The following is a 26,223-nucleotide window of genomic DNA, read 5'->3' as shown; positions in this document are numbered from 1 at the left end:
GGACTTGGAGGACTTCTGGGAGCGTCTAAGCCTGTTTTAACCTTCGGAGCCTATGTGGGATGCCAAGCCTTAAGAGATGTATCTCAGTTTGACTCCAGACCATGCGGAGCGCTTTACTGAGTTTCGCTCTGTTACTCCGCCCCACACCTCAGGAGGAAACAGGTACAAACTCTGAGCCGGGTTCTCACTTTAGAGGCAGTTCTGGGAAGCGGCAGAACCCACGGTCTCGCGCAGGCGTACTAAACTCCCCCAGTGCGGGGGCGGGGCCCAGCTCGGACCTGGGCGAGCCCTCGCGGTGGGGAGGGGGGAGCGAGATTCATTTATCACCTTTCCTGTAGGGACCCCGCCCTCTGGTTCCCGTGGGGAAAGCCTCGCGAGATCGCTCACAGCAGGCCCGGGCGGTGCCATCTTTGTGTCTGGCGAGCGAAGGCGCCCGACGGAAGCCCTGAAGCCGGTAGCTCTTTGGCCCAACCTCTCCCCGAGACCGGATCCAGGAAATACGAGGCGGGCTTCAGTGGGAGGGACGCCGCGAGGGAGGAGGAGGAGGCAAGGGGGCGGCGGCGGCGGCGGCTCACACCGGATCTGCCCTCGGCACGGCGCGCACTCAAGGGGGTTCGGCCGGGGAAGCCGTGCCCGCCCGGACCCCCCGTGGGAGCCTGCGGACAGACCGAGGGCCAGGCGGAGGAGCCCGGAGCGGCTGCGGGGGCTCGGTGAGTGGTGGCGGGGAGGCCCGGCACCTGCCCGAGGCTAGGACTTCGGAGGTGCCCTGGGGTCGTCTTAGTGACCCCGCGACCACGACGCTGGGCGTGGGCGAGACTGCGGGTGTAGGCGGGGCTCGCCCCGGCCTCTGGCTCTCAGCCGGCCCGGGTAAGTACCTGGCTGCGGGAGGTTTGCGCAGGGCCTGTCGTGGCGGCTGCGCCCGCCCGGACGCCCTGAACGCCCCGAGGCCGAGGGGAGAGGGAGTGGCTGCGGGTTGGGGGTGGAGGGGCTTGATCGCTATCAGCCCTCGCGGGAGAGGCGAGGATGCCTTTCCTCCTGGGCTCCTGGACATCCTGCAGAACGCACCTCTATGGACAGGTTTGAAGTCTGGGTAATGCGTTCGGGGATTAGGACTCACAGAACTAAGGCTGGTTCTTTTAAAGGTGTTGGGACATGTGCGCAAGGTTAGTAGTGGTAGAAATGATTGTCGTGGAAGTGGTTTGCAAATAATTGTTGCCAGGTGTTGAGGAAAGCTAAGATACTGCCGTCTTTTAAAGATGACACTGAACAGCCGCCTTCTGAGGTCCAACAACAGATTAGAGTTGGTCCTAGTTGGAGGTTTATAGTTTACTACCGCGTATCTGCTTATAAAGTGGATTAAGTAAGATAGGAGGAGGGAAGATGTAAGCAAGGTGAAGGAGAAAGTAAGCTGCACAGTAAAGAACCAAAAGTTCAGATTCAAGACGCGTCGAAGTATAAAACACTGCCTGTTCTGAAGCATAACATTTAGAATTTGGTTGTTGCTGGGAAAATTGCCTGTTAGTGGTGCAAGGCAGGGCTCTTGTTGTGGGCTTCAGTAACCTTTGTCAATTTTTATCATTTATAATGTATTTAGGAGTTTGTAAATGGAAAGGAAGGAGCAGTGTAAAAGAATAACTTGATGAACCCGGCTTGCTCTGTACTTTGTTAGTGGGTGGGGGTCCGGGGCTTACTTTTTGCTTTATGAGTGATTTATAGGACTATAAATGAACACACTTAGAAAGGAAGCATGGTTGCGAAGTTTTTGGATTTTTTTAAATGGAGATTTAACTATAATATTCAATTACAAAGTACATCATCTTCTATGGTAACTTTTCTCAATGAACACTGGAAGTGAGCAAGCACATCTTCAATTCTACACATACGTAATTTTTAATCAGTGGGTTATGTAATTTTTACAAACGTATAGTCCCCCTCCCCTTTCTCCTAGAACTTGTTTAATCAAGGCAAAGTTGGCTTTAGTGAAGGTAGATAATAAATATATGATCACTGAGGTTGCATCTGACAAGGCATAGTGAATGTGCAGTCGCCCTGACTTTTCTTCTGGTATTTGACATATTCTTTAATTGCAGGCCACCCTGTGTAGTTTGTGTTGGAGCAAAGTGAGCTGAGTATTTGCAGTCACTGGACTTGGTAGGCAGTATGCATTTTAATTGAACCCTAAGTGTTTCTCGATGTTAGAGACAATGTCTATTACACAGATAACAGCATACAACTTCAGTATTCTTCTGTAGCTTGCTTACATAGCTAAGGTTATATAGTGCATAAACTGCAAAGCTAGAACTCAGATTCTTGTATATCTAAGTTTAGAGCATGTGTTCTTTCTAGATACACTGTATGTGCTTATGTGCTGGCATAAATTTATTGAAAGTAGAAATTTTTTATTGTAAAGAAACCATTCAATTCTGTTGAAAGTTTTCGTGTGTCTTAAAAGATAATCTCAAGTATTTTTTTTTTATTTTAGATGTGTCTATTTTTTAGACAGAGGTATGGTTTGAGGTAATGTGTAAAGATTCTAAATAGTTAGCAGTGACCAATACCTGAAATTCATGGTTTTGGTAACTTCACCTTAGTGTACCCAAGATACTCAAAGAATAAATGTTTTGTTTACTCTGATCTTGAATTATATTTATAATTGTACTACTAAAGTAAATAGCAAGTGTTTATAGGGGCCTTGGGTTGTGATAGTGTCCACAGTTCCTTCTTAGACCTTAGAACAGTACTTGTTAGGCAGTTTTGCTGTTCTTTACATTTAGTCCCAAAGTTTAGAGTTAGATTGCATTTTGCAAAATATAGGGCCAATATTGGGGTAAGCAGCAGCATCTCTTATGGGCCTAGGGGTGGACAGATTTTAGATCCTCTAGAGCAGCCAGTTTCCGAGCCCCGAGCCGGTAGTGAAATCACAGGGACACTTTGCAGAGGTGTTAGGTTGGAGAAGGCATGGCTTTTGGCTCCCATTGCTCTCTGCTGTTGGGTCTCTTGACGTGCTGTTGAGCTCGTCCTTGTCCTAGCTCTTATCTCTGTTGAAGAGACAGGCCCCACATCTGGGTAGAGTTCAGCTGGAAGAAAAGCCAGAACAGTAGGGGGTGGGGTGGGGAGGGGAGGAAGATGACACCTAAGTGGTGTTCATCCTCCAGCAGGTCATTTGGCCAGAGTTAATTATGTGGTTAATTATCTTTGGCTGGAAATTCTAGAAATGTTTTGCAGTTTGGGATCTTTTTTTTTTTCTTTCTAAAGATGTTTTAGAAGTCTTCCTGGAGTAGCCCTGTCTCACAGACATGGAGAAAAGATTTCTGAGTTTCTTAGTCTGGGTATGTGTTCTATGGAGTATGGGGCTGGTTTAAATAACACCTTGTAATCTTGACGGACAATCTTTGGGCTGAAGGAGCAAGTTTTTAATTATAGTTGTACTCCCAAGAAAGAGTTAAATATACTTTACTTGGGAAGGTAATTACTCCTGGTATTTGGCCTATTAGAGTGGAAAATATTGACAAATGAGAAAACCTACCTAGAAGTAAACAGAAAGCCTTTCTGACATATTTTATATTATCACTATATAATAAAGCACACCAGGAAAGTGTATGTATGTAGAAGCTTATTTTCATACCTTTGGCATAACCCTATATTAATATCATAATCATGAATATTTGTCTAAAACTGAAATAGATGTAATGAAATACTTGGAACTATCCAACTGAATCCTAAATATTGAACAACATTTTTATAATTTAGTTAATTGAAAGCTCTATTTGCTTACTATCCAACAGTCCAGAATCTCACTTTTCTTATTGCTTAAAGTCTCTCAGCTTGTATTCCTTCCTTTCTTGATGCTACCCTACCATTACCTGAATCTTTCCTTTAATTCTCAGTTGACCCTGGGGTCTTTTGCAAGTTGTATGAAAAGTGAAGAGGCCTACAAAGCCTTTAAGCCCATCCCCTGGTCTGAATTCTTTTGCCCTAGCAAGTCGAGAGGAATGCAGTTAAGACCCTATAACCCACCAGATTGTGCCTTTAAAAGGAGAATGAGAATAACAGATTGAGGGAGGCAGTGTCCAGACTCTTGCTATGGTTTCCTGTCTCCCTTCTCCTTAAGAGTCAAGAAGCTAAGTTTGTAGAAGCCTGTGTGCTGCAGAAGTGGGCGCTGTTCCCTCCTTCTCTTCACTACCCACCTTACTCTCAGACGGTCCACTCCTTCCTTTAAGCAGTCATCCTCAATTTCTGTCCTTCTCCTAACTAGGTTTCGCCTTCGTCCTCTCTGATCTCTCCCCTACCCGCAGCTCTGACTTTTGTCCTTTTTCATGCCCTTTCTCCTGCTCTGCTTTGATCAGAATTTAAGGAAGCTCAGACTGTTTTCTTAATGAGGGAAGATTTCCTTCTACTTGCAGAACTTAATAGGGCAATGATAGTTGGTGTGCTACTGAGTTGCAATGCTAAATGTGTTTTCCCATAGAACCATTGCTCACAGAACTTGGTGTTTTGTATACTTCTGTTACCTTCTGGATGTTTAGGTTTTCATGGATTGGTTTAGAAATGCAGCACATTTATTATTGTTTCCTGGGAAGCCTATGCCTGAGGTTCCAATATATGATTTTAAAAATACTGCAAGGCAACTGTGAAGTGGAAATTTCTGGTTTCTTTGGAGACTCAGTTGTGTCATATGACGTTTTCATGGAAATTCTACCTTTCCATTCCACTACCTCTGGTGGGTGGTAGGCTAGAAGGGAGGCTAAAACATTTAAGTACCCTTATTAAAAATAGGTTTTGAAAAATATAAGCCTATACAGCTGTACATATGAATTCAAAGTGCTCTCAGCAGTGTGCATAAGACTTGTACAAGTTCAAGACAGAACAAATCCCAGTGTAAAGACGGGAGTTGGGCACAAAAAGTATTGGCAGTTTTAGCTTTTTAGAGAGGCAGAGTTAGTTTTCTCTAACAATTAATGGACCCTGATAAGTTAAGCACACTCCAGTAGAAGGCAGAACTTAATAGGGCAGTGATATCCAGGAGTATTTGGGAAGCACAAATGGGTTTTGATAGGATTTTCTTTTAAAGGACTTGAAGTTGGGAAGGGCAGGGAATCAGGGAAGAGATGGTAGAGGGAAAGTGAATATGATCAAAACATATTATTTTAAAAATCTCAGAATACTAATTAAATATTAAAAGTGCCTTGTGTTCCAGAAATTGTTGGAGGTTACTTGCTTTTTGTGAGAATAGTAGATAGCCCACCTGTGACTATCCAACTTCAGTGTACTTATGCTGATGGGATGGCTCTTCTAGGAAATAAGTTGATAAAAGGTTTGTTTTAAGTGTCTAGTCTTTGAAAATGTTTATTTTATACATATGGGTGTTTTGCCAGCATGTATATGTGTGTACCACCTGCCCAAGTTGACCAGAAGACATTAGATCTCCTGGGACTGAAGTTACAGAAAGTTATCAGATGCCATGTGGAACTAGGACTTGAACTTTGGTCCCCTGAAAGAGTAGCCTATGCTCTTAACCACTGATTTGGTCTTTTAGGATGTCAGTGAAATTTTTCTGAATTAGGGTACACATTTTGAAATAAAAAGCATCTTTGTTCCATCTCAGGTTAATGTTTGTCATTAAAGCATATCTTATGGTGGTGTTACAACAACAAAGTTCCAGTTTGTCATGGAAATGCTATCTTGCTTGCACTATTTCTTGTTGACGTTTTGAAACTTTTCAAAGGCCCTGGCCATCTTGGTGTTATTTACTCATTTTTACTTACTGATAAGTGAGGATGGTGTTTGTTACCTGAAAGTTTTAAGATAAAGGTTTATTAGGCGCTGTGATATATGCTGTAAATGGTTGTGGTAATGAGATGATTCAGTGAGAGATTTCAAAGTGAGAAAAACAAAGTCAGACTTACTTTGCACTTGTTTGTCATAAGTGTATTGAACTTAGCTTGCTGGAAGGAAATAATCCAGTAAAAGTCAAGATGAGGCTGCAAGGGTTGCTCCAGGTCGTTCTTGTGTGAAAACTGAATTTCAGTTTACACCCTCTGTTCATTTTAAGTTTACCAAATTCTCTAATTATATACAGAATGTGATGGTTGAAAAACATCTCTGTGAGCAAAATTCTCAAACAGCTAGATCTTTTGACACACACTAGCTCTGTGTTTTGGGGCAAATTGCTTAATCTCTGACCTGTTTCCTCAGTTTTGAAATGAGGATAATGTGGTATTTACCTCACGAGGATTAAATGGGCCAGAGGATATATTATATTTAAAGCATGACTAGCAATAGTCAGTGCACAAAAGAATTGTTTCTGTTACTAACATTGTCATTGTTGTTAATATTTGATCTTCCTTTCTATTGTGATAGGAGTAGCTATAAAAGATGTCTTTACTTACTTGATAGTAACCCTTGAAGCTAAAGCTTATGAAGGGGGCCCAGGCTAGATGTATGATAACTGCCAGATCTACTCACAATTGGTCATAGTTCAGGAAACCCATAGAATATTAAGATTTTTTTTCCTATAGCCCCAATTCTATTATGTCTAGTATAAAGACTGCCTATATGAGCAAAATAGGATTGAGTAACTGTAGTTTCTTTATTAAAAATTAATGATATTGGCATCTATAAAGCTAGAGTCTGTAGAAAGGGAGCCTCAATTTCTATAAGGTCTATAAATACATTTTTTTAAAAACTTGAAGTGCACTCCACTTTCCCACAGGAAAAAAAAAAAAAAACTTACATGGTGTTCTGCTTCTCAGGCCAGTTCAGCATATCTGAATTTGAATATTGATAGTACTGTTAAAAACTAACTTTCTCTATGACAATGTATCAGCAAAAACATGCATGCAGAACATCAGGTACTAAAAGATTATGAGTGTAACTTTGTAGAAAAGACAGTGGGCTCCTCCCTCTCTGTGCATGAAGAGCCTTGAGGAAGAGCTTTCTTTTCTGGTGAAGGATGAGAATAGGGTAATGATGAGAGCCATTTTTTTCTGGCTTGTATTTCAAAAGACTGTACTGCCTAATAAAGTGACTATGACTACCAACTATGTATCCAGAGTGCCTGCCTTCACTTCTCTGTTCCACTATTGAAGTGGTACTCTCCTTACAAGGCTTGTGGAAGGATTAAGTGTATTGGTAATGGATGAAATACATAAAACTGTAACTTGCTGGAAGGTGGGTTCATAAGAAATGTTATATATTCATCTTTGTTAAGCTTTACTATTTAGAACATCTAGAATACCCTGCTCTACTTAGTTGTCTACTGCCTATCTCTGGTGTACCTTCAATAGGATTCTTCTCTCCCACTTAAGAGTAGTTTTCTTGTCTTCTGTCCACAGAGGAGTGGATTTAGATTTCTCATTTTTATTTCCATTCAGATTGAGGTGAGTTTTTATTTGTTTGGGCCTTTTGGGTTTGATGGTATAATGTTAGAAAAGTAGCTAGCATTTAAAGACTCCTTCCTGGGGGCTTGCTGTTAGAGCTCCACCTTACTGCCATCTCACTGCCCTGCCAGAGGCTGGTATATAAAGGGCCAGATCACCTCAGATGTACCTCAGCACCCATCTACAGCACAGTAGCACTACATATATTCGTTTCCTTCCTTATCTAATAGCCAGAGATCTCACAGCAATATTTTTAAATGTTTTAGGATACACAGTTAAAGGGATGGATCTCCCTATTGCAAACAAACAAAAAATTCTCTGAGTCCCAGGCCAGCCTAGACTACAGAGAGCTTTTATTTAATAAACAAACAAACAAACAAAAATAACAGTATGGACCAGAGAGATGGCTCAGTAGGGAAAACCTTTGCTGTGCCAGTGTGAGGGAGGACCTGACTTCAAATTTCAAACCCACATAAAGCTGGGTACCAAACTAGCAAGATAGCTCAGAGGGGAAAAAGTTGCTATGTAAGCCCAACCATCTGAGTTTGATACTCTGGACCCATGTAAAGGTGGAAGGAAAAACCTAGCTATACAAAGTGGGTTTTGATCCTTCCAAGCATGCTGTGGCATGCACATACACTCCCCATAGTAAACAAACCAATAAATAAATGCTTTACAATCTTTTAAAAGTCTGCTTTATAGTCTCCCCTCTCCTCCATTAGGTGATTGGGGGAACTTGCTTGTGCTCAGTTGAGGTATACATTTCTCAGGTTTTAGTAGCTTTTACAAAAGCATTTATTTATTTATTTATTTATTTATTTATTTATTTATTTATTCTTTCATTCATTTATTGCTTTGGAACAACTTTAGACTTAAATTTGCAGAAATAAATTACCCACATACTCTTCACCCAATCCTGTCATACTTGTAAAAACTAAGATTATATTACCCAAGTTGCAAAGTTTATTATTTCCCTCCACTACAACCCTTTTTCTGTGCCAAGATGGCATGTTGCATTTAGCCATGAAATAGGCTACTTTTTTTTACATGTATTTGTATGTGTGTATGTACACATAATGGCATTTGTGTGGGGATCAGAGGACATGTGGAACTCCATACTCTCCTTCGATATATGAGTCTCCAGGTTTGAATACAGATCATTAGGTGTGGTAGAAGTGCTTTTTTTTTTAACTCACTGAACCATTTCACTGGAACCATTTTTAATTTTTTGCATGTATATCATTGGCATCTCCATTTTATTAGAAAAATATTGCCATAAAAGCATTCTGTGCTTTATTCTTCAATTCATGCAGGTTCCAAAAGGCCAGGTGTTTCCTCTATGGTTGGCAAACCAGAGATTTATCTTAGCACTGAACTTTATGCTCTGAAATAAAAGGTATGCGTCGTGTGAGAGTGAGAAGAGCCTTGTTGGATTTGTAGTTGCCACTAAGCACTTTTATCATTTAAAACTATCTCCACAAGATTACATGGGCAATTTGTATTGTTGGTATTTGATCATTTTAGCTTCAGAGTCACACAACATCCTTTTAAAATTTTAAGTATGCTTATTTGTTGACATAGATATAAATTGGGATGACCTGGAAATTTAACTTTTAAGGGAATTATGATTTAGTAAGAAACTAGTATAATCACTTAAGGTCAGCATTGTTTATATAAGCTTTTAGAAAACCCTAGGTTTCAATCAATGATTGAGTTAGTTTTAAATTAAACATTTCTTTAGGGATTCCATATGTGGAGCTTCCACTATTCTGAATTTTCATAAATGCTTTAAATTTGCTGTCAAAAGTCATCATGGTGTAAACAGAGTTATCTAGTAGGCTGCACATCACAGACTTTACAAAGTCTTATCTTTCCTGCCACAGAAATAACTTTCGGCTATAACTTATGGATGGCAAAGAAAATAGTTTTGGGTTGGTTGGGTGGAAATGTTTCAAATAAATGTGGTGCATATTGAGAGACACTCCCAGTAAACCCTCTTTTATGTAGAAATGCCTTAGAACTTAGCAAATTGGGAAGGCTGGCTCTAAGTCAGTAATTCCAGGTGTTTTATACTTACTTAGATCTTTTCATGACCTTGGACAAATCATCTACCTTCATAGGAGCTTTGTTTCTTTATTTGTAACATTAAGGGATGGTTGTTTCTCTTAGTGCTGAGATTATAGCAAGAATGAGAGGTGTTTCCTTGAAATGTGAGCATTTAATCATTTTCTTACTTCTGAGACAGGCTCTTACTTACTCCGTCCGTCCCTCTGGCTGTCTTGAAACTTAGAGAGGTCCACTTCCCCCTGCTTCCCAGTGCTGGCATTGTAGATGAGTAACAGCATGCCCAGCTCAACACAGTTCTAACAAATCTTTACAACTTTATTATGCAAATCTCAGGGAGAGGTTCAATATTTTAGCTAAATGTTATAATTAGAGGTTTGTGCTTTCATAACTTTCATGTACAATTCCTTCAAAAAGTGTCATATACACCTTGTCCCTTGTCACTTCCTCATATGTAGTTATTATGTGCTGGAAATAAGCTCTTGCTGTTTACAAGTACATTCTGCCACTGTGTGATATCTTCTTCCATTTTTCACGAGTCTCTTCAAATAAAATTTTCTCATTTTTAATATAGTTATTTTTTCTCACAGATTTCAATTTAAACCATTTTTCCTATCCCATGATTTTAAAGATTATCCGCTCACATTTGGAAGCTTTGTGGCTTTGGTGATCACACAAATATCCAGTGATTACCTAAAATTGATTGTTTTCTGTCCTTTTCTCCATATGGATAGGCAGCTGTCCCTGCACATAGGTTTCCATACTATTGAGAAGAATTAAACATGTATATGTACCATGGTTCTGTTTCTGTGTTCTCTGTTCCCTTTGTATCACCTTGTTCTGACACCACACTGTGTTGTTTATTAGAGCTTCATACTACGTCTCAGTACTCAGTAGAACAAGTTCTTCCACCTTGTCCTCAAAACATCTTGGCTGTTCTCAGCCCTTCGCACATTTATATGAATTTTAGTATCATGTTACATAGACAGACATGCATATGCATACACAGTCTGTTAATGCTTTGATTATGATTGTGAGGATTCTAAACATTTGGTGGAGAAGTGACATCTTTGTTTTTAACTTCGTTAACATTGAACATGACTCTATTTTTTCTCTGTGGTATTTATAATCTCTAGAAACTTTTATTATGTATTTGGTATTTTCATGTTACTGTATGTAAGTGCTTATAGACTTTATTTTGTTTACATTTTTATGCAGACCTTATATATGATCATTGAGTTAAACTTTTATTACCCTTAGTACTTATCTTTGGAATCATTTACTAGGTAGTTAATCATCTTATCTGCCAATAAAGAAAATTTTATTTCTTCCTTTCAAAATGTTATATATGATTTTTGTGTTACTGCACGGACTAATTCTCTAATACCGACTAGAAGTAGTATTAGTGGGAACCGGTTTTGTTCCATTTGTCAAAGAAAAGTGTTTACCATTTCTGTACTAATTAAGATACTTGTGTTTAATTTTTTCCTAGCTTTTTTTGAGAATAATGAAGCTTTGGTTTATTCTTAGATTGGTAAACATTTATATTATGAGTGATAAGATCTCATCAGGTGTTCTTCCTAGCAAAATAACCATATCATTATGTTCTTCAAATCAAATTTATTGATTACTAGTCAGTAAATCAAGTTTACAACCCAGCCCGGTCAACAAAACAGTTTTCTTTTACATTACTTGGGAATTTCAGACCTTTGTTCATGAGTAAGATTGTCTTGAATTACACAGTTTTTTTTTTTGTTGTTGTTGTTTTGTTTTGTTTTGTTTTTTGTATTCTTGTCAAATTTTAAGAGTTTTATATGCTGGGCGGTGGTGGTGCACACCTTTAATCCCAGCACTTGAGAGGCAGAGGCAGGTGGATTTCTGAGTTCAAGGCCAGCCTGGTCTACAGAGTGAGTTCCAGGACAGCCACGGCTACACAGAGAGACCCTGTCTCGAAAAAAAACAAAAAAACAAAAAAAAAAGTGTTTTATAATAGGGTTTTGGTGTATGTACATGGTAACATTCAGTAGAGAAGCTATTTAGATACAGGGTTTTCTTTATGGGAAACTTCAGTCACAGGTTCAGTTTTTTTTTTTTTAAAGATTTATTTATTTGTTATATGTAAGTACACTGTAGCTGTCTTCAGACGCACCAGAAGAGGGCATCAGATCTCATTACAGGTGGTTGTGAGCCACCATGTGGTTGCTGAGATTTGAACTTCGGACCTTCGGAAGAGCAGTTGGGTGCTCTTACCTGGTGAGCCATATCACCAGCCCGATAGTGAAAGTTTTTAAAATAAAAACTGGGAACCTGACTTGGTAGAATGTTTTGAGTAATAAACATTAAGCCCTCAATTCAATCACTAGCTGAATGTAAACGTGACTTGTACTTCATGCCTGGAAGTAGAGTCAGGAACTGTCTAGAGTTCAGGGTCATTCTGACTATATAATGAGTGCCAAGTGAGTGAGGGCTACATATCACAATCCTGTTTGAAACAAAAGACAGAGCGAATGAATGAGAATTTAAAAATATGTTGTTTTAGTATGTATTCTTCAGGATCATTTCTTCCCACTGTTTTGGCAGATTACTTTGATAAGCTTTTCAACTTCATTTAAAATCATTTAAAATATTATTGTATGAGGTAAACACTCATACATCTCTTAAAAAGCAAACATTTTTACAAATTAAATCCAATGCCAATCTGTTTTAAATACCATGTGCATGCCTGGTCCCCATGCAGGCCAGAAGAGGATGTTGAGTCCCCTCGAACTGGAGTTACAGATATGCCGAGTGAATGTTGGATATCAAAACAGTGAGCCCTGCAAGAACAAGTGCTCTTTAACCCTGAGCCAGCGTTCCAGCACTTTGCATTATATTTAGAACCTCATTGGGAACTCCTAGAGTCCTTTTTTCTCCTCTGCCATAGGTCTCCCCAAGTTCTGCCTAATGTTCCCATCAGTTGCTGGATGAAGCCTTTCTGGTGACAGTTATGCTCCTGTCTACCAGTATAGCAGAATATCATTAGGTATCATTTCATTGACTTTTTTTTTCTGGTTGTCTTTGGTTCTATCCTAGGTGTCTGGGTCCTGGCCCTCCAGACAGTGTCAGGAGTGGGCTTCCTCTAGTGGTTTGGGTCTCAAGTTGGACTAGTTATCAGTTGGCCACCCACAGGTTTTGTTCCACTCTTACCTCAGTACATCTTGCAGGCAGGATAGATTGTAGGTCAAAGGTTTTATGCCTGGGTCGGTGTCTTAGTCCCTCCACTGGAAACTTTTGTCTGGTTACAGATAATGGCCAGTTCAGGCTCTATATCCCCCATTACTAAGAGTATTCGATAGGGTCCTAGGGTCACCCTTGTAGATTCTAGGGAGTTTCCGTTGCCCTAGGTATCTACCTTATCCCAGAAATGTGTTCCAGTTCCAGCTGTTTCTCCCAGTGCTCTCCCCCTCCTCTCCCCACAACCTGATCCCTCCTGTTCCCATCCCCACCCACCCACAGTATACCCACAAAATCTGTTCCATTTCCCCTTTCCCCTTCCCAGGGAGATACATGTGTCTACCCTTGAGCCCTTCTTGGTACTTCACTTCTTTGGGTCTGTAGTTTGTAGCATTATTATACTATATTTTACAGTTAATATCCACTTATATGTGAGTACATACTTTAACTTTCTGACTCTGGCTTATCTCACTTAGGATTTTTTTTTTCTAGTTCCATATATTTGACTGAGATTTTCATTTTTGGCTTTGTATATAACATTTTCCCCCTTACAACCTTTCTGGCCCAGGGCTTATTTTGGTGGGGGGAGGGAAATTTTAATGACTGCATGGATTTCCTTAGTGGTTATAGGACCATTCAGATAGTTTACCTGATCTTGGTTTAGCTTTGGTAATGGGTATCTGTCTAGAAAAATCATCCATTTCATTTAGATTTTCCTTTTTTTTTTTGTTTTTTTGTTTTTGTTTTTGGAGACAGAGTTTCTCTGTATAGCCCTGGCTGTCCTGGAACTCAGCCTGCAGACCAGGCCGGCCTCGAACTCAGAAATCCGCCTGCCTCTGCCTGCCGAGTGCTGGGATTAAAGGCGTGCACCACCATTTCGTGGAGTACAGGCTTTTGAAGTAAGACCTAATGACTCTTTGAATTTCCTCAGTGCCCATTGTAATACTGGGTTTTAGTTGGGTCTCTTGACAATACCATATATGTGTGGCTTTTTTTTTTTTTTTTTTTGTGAATCTAGCCTGACAAACACCATTTGTGTTTGAAACATTCCATTCATTTAAATTTAATGTAATTGCTGGAATATAAGGGATTAAGAAAATCGTTGCTAGCTTTTCCTATAGCTCTATTTTTTTCTCTTCCTTTGCTTCTTATTAGTTTTCTTTTTATTCTAATATCACATACTCATTTCTATTCCTCATGAAATTACTATAGCATTTCCAGTGTATGTCTAATGATACTTTTACCTCACTAATATTTGGAACAAGTACATTTTACACTTCAGTTCTGTTTATTATCTATCTCCTGGAATTATGCAGTTGTGTATCCTGTAATTCTTTATACATTTGTAACTGTGGGTACTAATTGTTTTGAGACATCAGTGTTCTTTAAATTGTTTTCACATGCTTACGTACACTTCATAGCTCCTTCTTGGCTCAGTTTTGTTTAGCCTTATGACTTAGTTCGGATTGCCTGGCTGTGTTTTCTATTTTTATTTATGAATGTTTTTTATTTTTATTTTTAAAGAGTATTATATGAATATATGGAGTATGCGTGTGTGCATATGTGTGCATGCATGCTATCTTAACAGCTTTTAGTTCTTTCCTTTTACTGTGGACCTCAGGAATCAAACTAAACTCAGGTTGTCAGTCTTGTGCTGCAAACGCTTTTACTCAGTTGAGCCATTTCACTTGGGCCCTGAAATTTCATGTTTTTAAAAATTTTATTCATGGGTACTGTATATATAACCACTGAAATTCATTATTTGTATTTTTAATTTGATATATGGGTACTGTGTTTACAGTCCCTAAGATTTCGTTCTTGATCAATATTTCCCCAAGTGGAATTGTAATCTGCTGATTATTGTCTGTTTTTATGGTTTCCCACCCCCCCCCTTTTTTTTTTTTTTAAGAATAAAGCCTTCAGCCTACCATTTGTTTCTTTGAAAGCAGCCTCTTCCTCGTAAGGATGCTCTTAAAATTTCTTTCCATTGTGGGTTTTTCAACCAGTAATTTATTGAAATTTTTAAGTATGAGGTTTGACATCTTTCATCATTTTTGGAATCTTTTCAATCATACACATAATGTTGCTTCATTTTTTCCTTATTCCTTGGATTTCAATGACCTGTGGACTATTAGAACATCCAACGCTATGTTAGTCATGTTGCCTACCCCTTCTCTTCGTTCTGAAACCCTTCCCCAAGTCTTTGAGTTTACACTTGTGATAATATCCATCACCCATTAAATTATCTTTCATTAATTTAAATTTTTGCAGTTTTAGTAACAGTTACTTTTCATTTAAAAAAATCTATAGTCATTTGGTGCATGTCATTATTTGTGACAACCAAGCTCCATCCACAGATGATGCAGTCGATATCCCCAAGATTATATTCCATAACAACACCATAGAGTTGTTACCTTGCACATTATGATGTCTGCACAGTGATTTATTTCTTAAAATCTCTCCTTGTTAGGTGTAACATAATGGCTATAGTTTGCTACTTTTTATGGTTCTCAGGTTTGGTGCTGAGATATTAAACATAGCAAGCATAATTTAAAACTTGTAACCTGATAAAGCTCTAATAACTGTAGCCCCTATGAATCTATTCTAGATTATTTTGTTATTGCAGTGGTGATGTTGATGATGGTGGTTGTGGTTGTTATGGTTTGGTCATATCCTCTGTTTAGTTTTTGTTAATTTTATTCTGGACATTGTATTTGAAAAGCAATTTTAGAAATCATTTGAGGGCTGGAGAGATGGCTCAGCAGTTAAGAGCACTGACTGCTCTTCCAAAGGTCCTGAGTTCAAATTCCAGCAACCACATGGTGGCTCACAACCATTCGTAATGAGATCTGACGCCCTCTTCTGGTGTGTCTGAAGACAGCTGCAGTGTACTTACATAAAATAGTGAATGAATCTTTGGGGCTGAGAGAGCGGGACCAGAGCAAGCAGAGGTCCTGAGTTCAATTCCTAGCAACCACATGGTGCCTCACAACCATCTGTACAGCTACAGTGTGCTCATATACATAAAAATAAATAAATAAACCTTTTTAAAAAAAGAATTTAAAAAAAGAAATCATTTGAAACCAAAGGTGATTCATTTCAGAAACGTGTGTGTGTGTGTGTGTGTGTGTGTGTGTGTGTGTACACACACACACACACACACGCATACTGGTGAGGTTGCGGAGAGAATTTGCTTTTGCCAGTCCAGGTATTGCTTAATAAAATTTCAGGTAGGGCTTTTGTTGTTTCTTTTGGTGGTAGTGGTAGTATTAGGAATTGAACCTAAGGACTATACATGCTAGGCAAGCATTTTAATGCTCAGTCAGTTAGATGACTCAAGACCACATTATATTCAGTGATTGATTACTGAGTTACATTTATTTCTAAAATGCTGGTTCCAAGCTGAAGGTGGGAAAAGAGTACTCACCACCCTTGTGGATGTGGCCTGTCAGGTAAACTTTAAATTTCCTACTTTCCTAGATCTCAAAGTACTTTCCTGATAGATCTTTGACCCTTTAAGAAAAAGACTTTTTAAAATGTGCTGTCTAACTCTGTTACTTGTCTGTGGTGGGAGGGTTGATTTAAATAAAGGCTTTTGATATATTTGAGTCTTGATTGACAGAATTTCCTTATGAATGTCAGTTGACTCTTTTCTTTGAGACTTAGGCTATTTTCATAGTTGTATATAAGCTTTGTTTTAGATAGTTATACATACATGTATAATTATGTAATTTTTACTCAAAGTTTACCATATTCTGTGTATATATAAATGTGAGTAAATTCTTTCCTGACCGTTCAGCAAGAGTTTTGAGTCCTTTTAACTCTAGCAATTCCTAGTCCTTGGCAATAGATAAGTTTACTGTTTTAATGTTGTAGCTAAATGCAGTGTCTGAAATGATTATCTTTGGAATGTGAAATTCTTCTGGATTGCTGTTGAAATTGGAGTAATAAGTAATATTACTAATAGCAACTAATTTTTTATTACTTTTATGGAGACTAGTGTCCTAGTTTCCCATTGCCCATGACTTGTTAGTGTACCTATATGTAGGAATTATAGACATCTGTTGGTAAAAACAAAACACAGGAGGAAACTCTGGAAGTCTTAGATTTGCTACTATTTGAGCACTTAACAGAGTGAATAAGTATGACACATCCAGCAAATAAATATATTATAACTCTTTTCTTTTATGTATATTAATTCCTGCAGTAGCCTTTGAAGTGAGTATCTAATTACATGTGATTTTAATCAAATAACTTGTCTGTGGCCCAACGCCTGGAAAATGAATATATTTGTCTTTTATTAGTACACATTTTATTTCAAGTCTTATGATGGTCTAGAGATGCACACTGACTTTTCAGTTTTATCTCTTTATACTTTTCCCCATGTAAACCCTCATACTAAGACCTCATGACTCATGTCCTAAGGTTAGAGATAGTTAAGAGATGAGCCTTTGCTATCCTATTGTTACTGACCCTCCACTACCCTATTTCTAGAGCATTATTTTCCTGGCTCTGAGATTTACTGAGCTGTGTGCCCTGTTAGAAAGCTTGCTGGGTTACTCTTCCCTCCCATCCCTGTCCCTGCACACATTACTCCTTTCCCTTGACTAGTTCTAAAGAAGTTGTTTCTCGGCTTCCCATTATATTATTCACCTTTACAGTTAAACTCAGACTTCCCTCCTTTCTGTCTTCAAGAATGTCTTCTGTAAACCTTCCTTGTTTGCTTCTTTAGCCAATCTTGATGGAATCGTAGCCAAAATCCTGTTTGTTCTATCCCTCTGAATGTTAACAGCCAAAAGCTGAGCTGTTTCAGGCCTGTCCTAGCCATAATCAGCACTTGTGTATGTGTGGATTTGCACTGGGACATATCCCTCACATCTCATTTTCACTCTGTGTGCTGTGGTCCCCTTGGAAAACTAGCAGATTACCCTTGCAAACGTTGGTGCTTTTATTCAGTTGTAACATATCCAACTGCATGACAGTCAGTTCCTGCACTTCTAAGATATGAATATGCTGTCTCCTCTAATTTTGTATTAATGTTTTTTTTTCATGATTTTTTTCATTTAAAGCTGTTTAAGGATTCTTTTGGGGGAGAATGCAAATTAATTAGTGGTCTCCCATGTTCTACTCACAAAAATCACTTACACGTTTAAAAGTGTTGAAGGAACTCTTGACTTGTACCAAATCCCTTTGAATATACTATACTGGTTTGTCCCCCCTTTTTTCTTTTAATTATCCATACTTTTTGTGGTCTACTTTGGGGTTATTTTCCTTCAATAAGCTTACTTTTCTGAATCCATTTCTCCCTCGTATAACCTTCATTCTGAGCATACAAAGTGTGCACACTTCACTAGCTCAAGAGAATAAGGGTATGGAGTTTATGCTTGTGTGTTTCATCACTTACTGCAAGTCTGTTTGAGAATTCATGCAGAAATACACTTAGTTTCATCATTCCCACCCCTCCCTCTGCCCTTTCAACTCCTCCATCAAATTCTTGACCTCTTTTACAATTATTGCTGTGCTTTGGGGCTGACCACCTAGGATTGGGGGCTCATTCTGAAATCTCATTCTGCTTCCTTCAGCAGCCATTGACTGGAGCAGCAGTTCATCTTGGGGTGGGTTTGCAGATTTTATACAGGCAACCATATTGTTGGAAGTTTGTAGGTACCACCACATCCCTGCCCTGTCCAAAAGACACTTATCTTGTAGCAGAGTCATCCTGGGTCCCTAAGCTCTTAGAGTTTCTTTCTCTCTCTCTTCTTCAGTGTTCCCTGAGCTGTAGGTGTAGATGTGCTAAAGGTATCTCACTTGGGGCTGGGTACCAATTTTTGCCAGATTTTGGACCACTAACATAGCCTCTGCCTACTGAATTCAAAAAAGCTTTATTGAGACATCAACGAGAGCTGTTCTTATCTAGGAAAGAGGATAAGCACATTTAGAAGGCAGTTGAAAACTAGAGTACTTAAGTAGTAGTAGGTTCTCCTCTAGGACCTGTGAACTCTGTGGTTGACAGTCCATACTTGAGTTTCTTCCAACTGAGTAGGTTTGGGATACAGTTAGTTGTTGGTTACTCCTAAGAGACAAATGACTCACTTCATTTCTAATAAATATATAAAGGTACTAGCTTGTTTTTTTTTTCTGCTTCTAGCTTTTTTTCTATATTCTGAATGAGAAAATAATCCTTTTTCTTCCAACATTTTTCTTTTCTTTACTGATTGAGTCAAGGTCTTTCTATGTGGCCTGGGCTGGTCTCGAACGTGATTTTATCCCTTCCATAACCTCCCAAGTACTTGAATTTTAAGTGTGGATCACCACACTCAGTTAAAATCATTATCTTTCAGGTATTACTTGAAATATGTTACTTTTTTCTTGAATATAGTGATTCTTAGTTGATTTCATTTAACTTTATGAACATTTCCAAATGTATATAAATAAAAAGTTCAGCACACTTCTAATTGCTGTAGCTGACAACATACTGCCGAATTTGTTTTCTCCATTGCTTTTTCTTTTTTCTACAAAAACTGAAAGCATAAATAAGATGTAATTGCACTCCAAAGTGAATGTGCCTCATAATACATTTTCTTATCTAAATGCAATGGCATTATCATACAACACACCTAATAATACCCTAGCAGCCAAGGCAACACTTGGTCCATCTGAAAGTTTCCCCGGTTAAGCCTCTTCACGATTTGCTTGAGATCTCTGTCAGCTCTCTTATCCCATCCTGGTGAAAGGTTCGTCTGTTATTTATCCTTTGTATTTCAAATGAACTAGAAATTATCTAGCTGCTTAATTTGGTTCAGCTTATATCTTTGGATGTGTGGCAAGAACACTTGCTGTCATTTCATGTTGCATCATACCTGAGAGCACATAATAAATAATTTGGTCACTTCTGTTATTATTAGCTATTTTTTTTTTATCTGCGGGACATCCTTATTCTGCTTCACGGGTGCTAGTTGCTTAACCCAAAATCTCTTGTCAGTTGTGTATTGTTAAGAAAAAAATCCTAGTTTAGAGATCTTAAGACTCTGCTTTCATGTTTAATACTTTGTATTGTTTCACTGAAGTTTATGATAAAGTAATTTTCTTCCTTCTGAAAGAAGTTAAAAGTCATTCCCAGAATGATAGATTAGTGAGTTTGTGGGTTATGCAGAAGTATCTAGTCTCCTAGTTCTGGATGAGTTATCCTATTCTATTGAGATTGAATGGCAGAAAAACAAAACCAGAAAGAAAAGACTTTATACCTACTTCCTGCTGTTGCCTTGTAGTTAGGGTATGGTGCTCACTGGAGCTGTGGGAATGCACAGTCTTGTAGGTTACTGGAGACTAAATCAGGCTCACTATGGAGTCATTTAAATTTTAAAGACCCAGGGCCTTAAAAGAGCCCCAGCACAGTTTTGTAATCAAATGCATTAAATTTTAATGACTACTTTATCTTGGGAAGCTGCAGGGACCCCCTGATGGTTTACTCTTCTTGCTAGGTTTTTCTGAAGCCAAAAGCTCAGCAAAGCATTGTGCCTTTGCAATTTGGACCTGTGCCTTAGGCCCTAGAGGTGACTGATGGGAACAGCCTATCTCAGGCAGCCAAGGGAGCAGTTTTCTTCAGTGTTGATTAAATGTAAACTTAATTCAATGAAATTTCATGTAGTCAAATGACCATTTACATTTTCATGACCTTTCATTTCATTGTACACGGTTATCATTTATTCATGATCCCTTTTAAGCCTTTCACTGTTTTTAATCTTACCTCTTTGGTCATTCTTTTTTTTTTTTTTTTTTTTATAGGACAGTGGTGCCAGCATTTTCTTCAAGTTATTCATTCTGAATTATAGTGTGTCTAACTTTGCAATGTGTCTTAGCTGAAGTATTACCAATTGAGACATTGACGGTAAGACATTTGTATAACTTTGCTGAGAGTGGATTTTTATAGCTCTTAACAAGTTTCATATTTACACTGATCCCCATAAGTAATCCTTCCCCGTTATGCATTTAAAGGATAAGCTAGGTGATGTGTGCCTATAGTTCCAGCTACTTGAGATACTCAGTATCCTTTGAATGTACAAGATGAAACATCACATCAAAACTAAGCCAAACCAAGCAACCTGCAGAGCAAGGATAACAAAAGAAAAAGATGTCCATGTGATTTATTTTATTTAAATTCGGGCCTTATACCCTAAGCAGCTGTTACTGCCTGTTTAACAGAAATTTAAGTTCTTTGGATAATTCATTTAGTGTTAGATACTAATCTGGCTCATGGCTCAGATCGCTATTGTTTGGAGCTATTAGAATATTGAAGACCTACCCGAAACATTAACTTTATCTAATTTATCTCTCCGTATATACATATATATGTGTGTGTGCATATATACACACACATACACACACACACAAATATACATACATACATTCATACACACACATATATATTCTGGATTCTCACATTCTTCTATAACAAAATTGAACAAACAGTAATGCCAATATCCTTAACAAACAAGGGTATCTGGCTTTGAACCTGGTAGATCTGAATCAATTGATTATATAATGCTATCAGCTTTGATTACTGCATATCTTATCTTTTTACCTTTAAGAACTTTCTTACCCTTTTAAATGCATTTCTCATTATAACTGTATGTGTGTGTGTGTGTATATATGAATGTATTATCTCTTGCAAATGAAGCACTGAAGCCTATTTAATACATACTGTCTTTTTTAGCCAGCTTTAAACCCTTCTTCCCATCAGTTATTTTTAGTAAACCAAGAGATTAGATTGGGCTTGGGCTCAGGAATTCTCTCTCAGCTTCAGTATTATGATATTGAGGTAGATGATCCCTTGACATCAGGGGTTGTCCTGTATACTGTGGGTTGTTCAGGAGCATGCCTGGCCTCTGCCTGACAGATTCCAGTACACTCCTCGTTATGACAACTAAAGGTAGCTCTAGATATCAAATGTCTCTATAATGAAAATATTTTATATACATGTGTGCACATATAAATGTCTGAATGCCATGGAGTACATACAGAGGCCAGAAAACAAGTTTCAGGAATCAGTTCTCTCCTGTGGGTACCAGGCTTGTGTGACAAGAGCTTCTTTTAACTACTGAGACATCTCAGCAGCCTTCCAAATGGCTTTTGCAGGGAGACCAGCTGGTATATATGATGTGGTAGAGCCTTCTAGCTTTATGATTATGTTCTTTTTATTTAAAAGAGAGCAGGGCCTACTCTTTGTAGGTGCAGCTTCAATGCCATTTCTTCCATGAAGTTTTCTGCAACTCTCCTTTTCTTTGTCTTACCATAAGCAACATTTTCTCATTTATAGCTTCCAGTGTGTTGTTTTTAATTTGAGGGTATGGACTTTCTTTATTTTTAATTTCAGTTTTTCTTGAATGAACAACTATTTGGGAATATCAGATTAGAAACTGTTAAATGAATGGTTTTAAATACTGTTTTTGTTGACTTTTCAAATCCATCCACTAGAAGAACCCCTCAGAACTTAAATTTCTGGATTAAGAAGACCAATATAGATCATCTAAATCATTTGTAGATGTATTCTAAGATAGAAACCTGTTAATGTATATGTGAAATAGCTATATAGGAACACTTGGAGGCTATATTTGAAAGACACAGAAATTAATAGCTTAAGCTGTTTGAGTTTTCATATAGACATTTTATCACATTTTTATTGTGTGCATGTGTGCCAAAGCATGCATGTGGAAGGTGAGAGTACAACTTGCAGAAGTTTGTTTTCTTATTTTGCCATGTGGGTCCTAGGGATTGAACACCAGTTGCCAGGCTTGATGCCAAGCACTTTTGATTGCTAAGCCAATCTCATAGGTCCAAAGACTTTTTTTTTTTAATCAAATAGAAAGCGTCTAGGTTATTAAAAAAAGTAAACAGGGATAGCAGTAAATATTTTATTTAAGTAACCTAGAATATTTACCACACTCTAAGCCAGCTATCAAATCCTCCAACAATAAGAAACACATTTTAATTATATCTTATATATACACACACATATTAGAAACCAGTTTTTCACTTAGTATTTTTCGGTATGCATTGAACTTCATTATTTTTCAGTTATCTTTGTTTTATCTTAAAGAATAGCCATTGCCTAGTACATTTGTCTAATACAGGAATTGGTCATAACCCTAGAATTTGAAAAGCACTAGTAATAAATATCGAGATTATCTGCCTCTAGAGTATGTCACTAATAGGTTGTGTTGTCATTCTTTTGAAATAATGTCATTTAGGAATTGAGCCAACAAAGACATTAGGATACCTTAACCAGAGCATATTAAATTTCCAACTACTTTGAATTCCTATATTTTGACATTTCTACTAAGTATTTATAAATTCTACTAAGTATGTATAAATTATTGTACTCAAAAGAGCTTGTCTTTATTTGTATTCAAGAATTACATTAATAAAACTTAGGAGAGAATAAAAACTTAACAGATATATTATGTGAGGTTTAGAAAGTGGTATCAAACACTCCATGCTTTTATAGGCATGTAAAGGGGAGAAAACTGTATTTATAGAAGTTCCTGGTAGATGAGGACTGGATTTTGTGTTATATCAGAGGTTATTGCACATGGTAGAAATAGCAATAAGTTGGATGATGAATACTTATACCTGATACTTAAAGATCATTTTTATTCAAGATAAAGTGAGAGGTTTTAAAATTATATGTTAAAGTTCTGGCAATGTAAATGAGATATAGTACTTTAGTTCTGTGTTTATGAAATGAAGTGTATTCAGGAGATTAATTAGAAACTTGTGTGTATGATAGCTATGATAGAACCTGATACTCTAGCATGATGATGTTAACCTTGGATTACTAGGTTTACTGAGAGTGCGGATAATTTCTAAATTACAGAAAGTATTCACCATCAAAATATGTGGATAAAGTTATTCTCAATATAAACCCTTCTTTGTAGAACAAAAACATGCAATAGCATTTTCAAAATAAATATTTTACTTACACAATTAAAAGCTATTTTTTATATCATAGACCCAGGTGTAATCCTTTCTTGTCTCAATAGAATGAGAGCTCAGGATGTTAAGTTACAGCCAGGCGCCACAAAGCCTCAAAGTAAGCATAGACTATGCCTTTGTCTTTTTAAACTGCAGCTTCTTCTATGGAACAATGAAGAATTTAATTACTGTAGAAAAAAATTATCTAAAAAAGATAAGTCAGCTTGTGATGATACTTGGCAAAGAGCCACATGCCCTAGTCAAGTATCATGTCTGCCAGTCTTGTAAGTCACCAGAAGTCTCATAGATGTCATACATTTTCAGTTGAGAAAAGAGCAAAAGGATATCTTTACATTTCTCGGATTCCTAGACAACTGAAAAGAATGTCATTTCAGAGCTGGAGATGTGAGTAAAAATCTTCTGTTCCAGGACACATACACCATATTATAGACTTCAATTTTTTTAAATTTTTAATTGGATATTTTATTTATTTACACTTCAAATGTTATCCCTTTTCTTGGATTCCCCTCTGCAACCCCCTAGCCCATCCCCCATTACCATGCTTCTATGAAGGTGCTCCCCCACCTGCCCACCCACTCCCACTCACAGCATTCCCCTACACTGGGGCATTGAGCCTTCACAGGACCAAGGGCCTGTCCTCCTTTTGATGACAGACAAGGCTATCCTCTGTAGACTTTAATACTTAAGAACAGATTTAGTTCGCAAAAGAATTGAGAATATAGTACAGAGTTTCCAAATACCTTGTACTCAGCTTCTGCTCTTATTAATAGTGTATATTAGCATGGTGTTTTTGTTAAAACATATACCTGTAGTTTGCACTTTATTCACTTTTCCTTGGGTTTTAACCAGGTCTGTTTTTTTCCCTTGTGTTTTAAGCTTCCATACAGGAAAATAGGTAACTTTTGGTTGTTATGTCTCCTTGGGTTTCTTTTGGCTGTTACACTTTTTCAGTCTTCTTTTTCCTTTTGAGACCATGACAATTTTGAGGTGAACATGGCAATCGGGTACTTTGTAGAGTATTCCTCAGATGTGTTGCTCGTAGCTAGGCTGGGGTTATGGATGGTTTTAGAGGAAGGCTATAAACATAAAGTACCATTTGATGCTCTTTTCAAATATCCAGAGTGCTATCAATAAGGCTTAACATTGCTCATATTGACCTTGATTCACCTGGGAGAGGAAGTGTTTGCCATGTTTCTCTTCTATAAGGCCAACCTTTTGTCTTCATCTTGTTCTGTATTTTTGCTCTTTGGAGAGAAAGCAGTGTATACACCACACATAAGGAAAAGAAAATTATTCTTATGCATGGTAGATGTATCTCCCTTTCCCCAATTATTTTAGCATTTCCTTTTATCAGTGTGGGCTTATTTAGTTTATACTCTGGTTCATAATCTACCACTACTTTATTTTGATGTCCTGGTTCTTTTAGCTGTGGTCATTGGGAGTTCTTTCAGTTTTCTCCTGTGTTACTTTGATATGACCCTATCATTATGGGACTTCTTTTTTTTTTTTTAAATACTTCTTTTTTTTTTTTTTTGGACTTTGGTCATATTGTTTTTTTTTTTTTAATATTTTTATTACATATTTTCCTCAATTACATTTCCAATACTATCCCAAAAGTCCCCCATAGTGCCCCCCACTTCCCTACCCACCCATTCCCATTCTTTTGGCCCTGGCATTCCCCTATATTGGGGCATATAAAGTTTGCAAGTCCAATGGGCCTCTCTTTCCATTGATGGCCGACTAGGCCATCTTTCGATACATATGCAGCTAGAGACAAGAGCTCCAGGGTTCTGGTTAGTACATCATGTTGTTCCAACAATAGGGTTGCAGATCCCTTTAGCTCCTTGGGTACTTTCTCTAGCTTCTCCATTGGGAGCCCTGTGATACATCCAATAGCTGACTGTGAACATCCACTCCTGTGTTTGCTAGGCCCCGGCATCGTCTCACAAGAGACAGCTATATTTGGGTCCTTTCAGCAAAATCTTGCTAGTGTATGCAATGGTGTCAGCGTTTAGAAGCTGATTATGGGACGGATCCCTGGATACAGCAGTCTCTAAATGGTCCATCCTTTCATCACAGCTACGAACTTTGTCTCTGTAACTCCTTCCCTGGGTGTTTTGTTCCCAATTCTAAGAAGGTGCACAGTGTCCACACTTTGGTCTTCATTCTTCTTGAGTTTCATGCGTTTATCAAATTGTATCTTATATCTTGGGTATCCTAAGTTTTGGGCTAATATCCACTTATCAATGAATACATATTGTGTGAGTTCTTTTGTGATTGTGTTACTTCACTCAAGATGATGCCTCCAGGTCCATCCATTTGGCTAGGAATTTCATAAATTCATTCTTTTTAATAGCTGAGTAGTACTCCATTGTGTAAATGTACCATAATTTCTGTATCCATTCCTCTGTTGAGGGACATCTGGGTTCTTTCCAGCTTCTGGCTATTATAAATAGGGCTGCTATGAACATAGTGGAGCATGTGTCCTTTTTACCAGTTGGGACATCTTCTGGATATATGCCCAGGAGAGGTATTGCTGGATCCTCTGGTAGTACTATGTCCAATTTTCTGAGGA

General features: G+C 38.1%; 1 protein-coding gene across 3 annotated transcripts in view; it reads left to right on the top strand.

Moving 5' to 3' along the window:
• The first annotated feature begins 552 nt into the window (after positions 1 to 552).
• The window catches only part of Tab3 (TGF-beta activated kinase 1 (MAP3K7) binding protein 3), a 65,775-nt gene continuing 40,104 nt past the window's right edge, over positions 553 to 26,223 (top strand). For 2 of the 3 annotated variants that reach the window (XM_021153660.3, XM_029473320.2), the window contains exons 1-2: positions 553 to 710; positions 20,442 to 20,544. The gene's annotated coding sequence lies outside the window, so the exon portion shown is untranslated. The remainder of the gene's footprint in view (positions 711 to 20,441; positions 20,545 to 26,223) is intronic. The other variant, XM_029473322.2, reaches the window with a different exon arrangement.

Source organism: Mus caroli, unplaced genomic scaffold (assembly GCF_978045245.1).
Source record: "Mus caroli unplaced genomic scaffold, Mus_caroli_1 scaffold_5, whole genome shotgun sequence".
NCBI lineage: Eukaryota > Metazoa > Chordata > Mammalia > Rodentia > Muridae > Mus > Mus caroli.
This window is presented reverse-complemented; position numbering and strand designations above follow the sequence as displayed.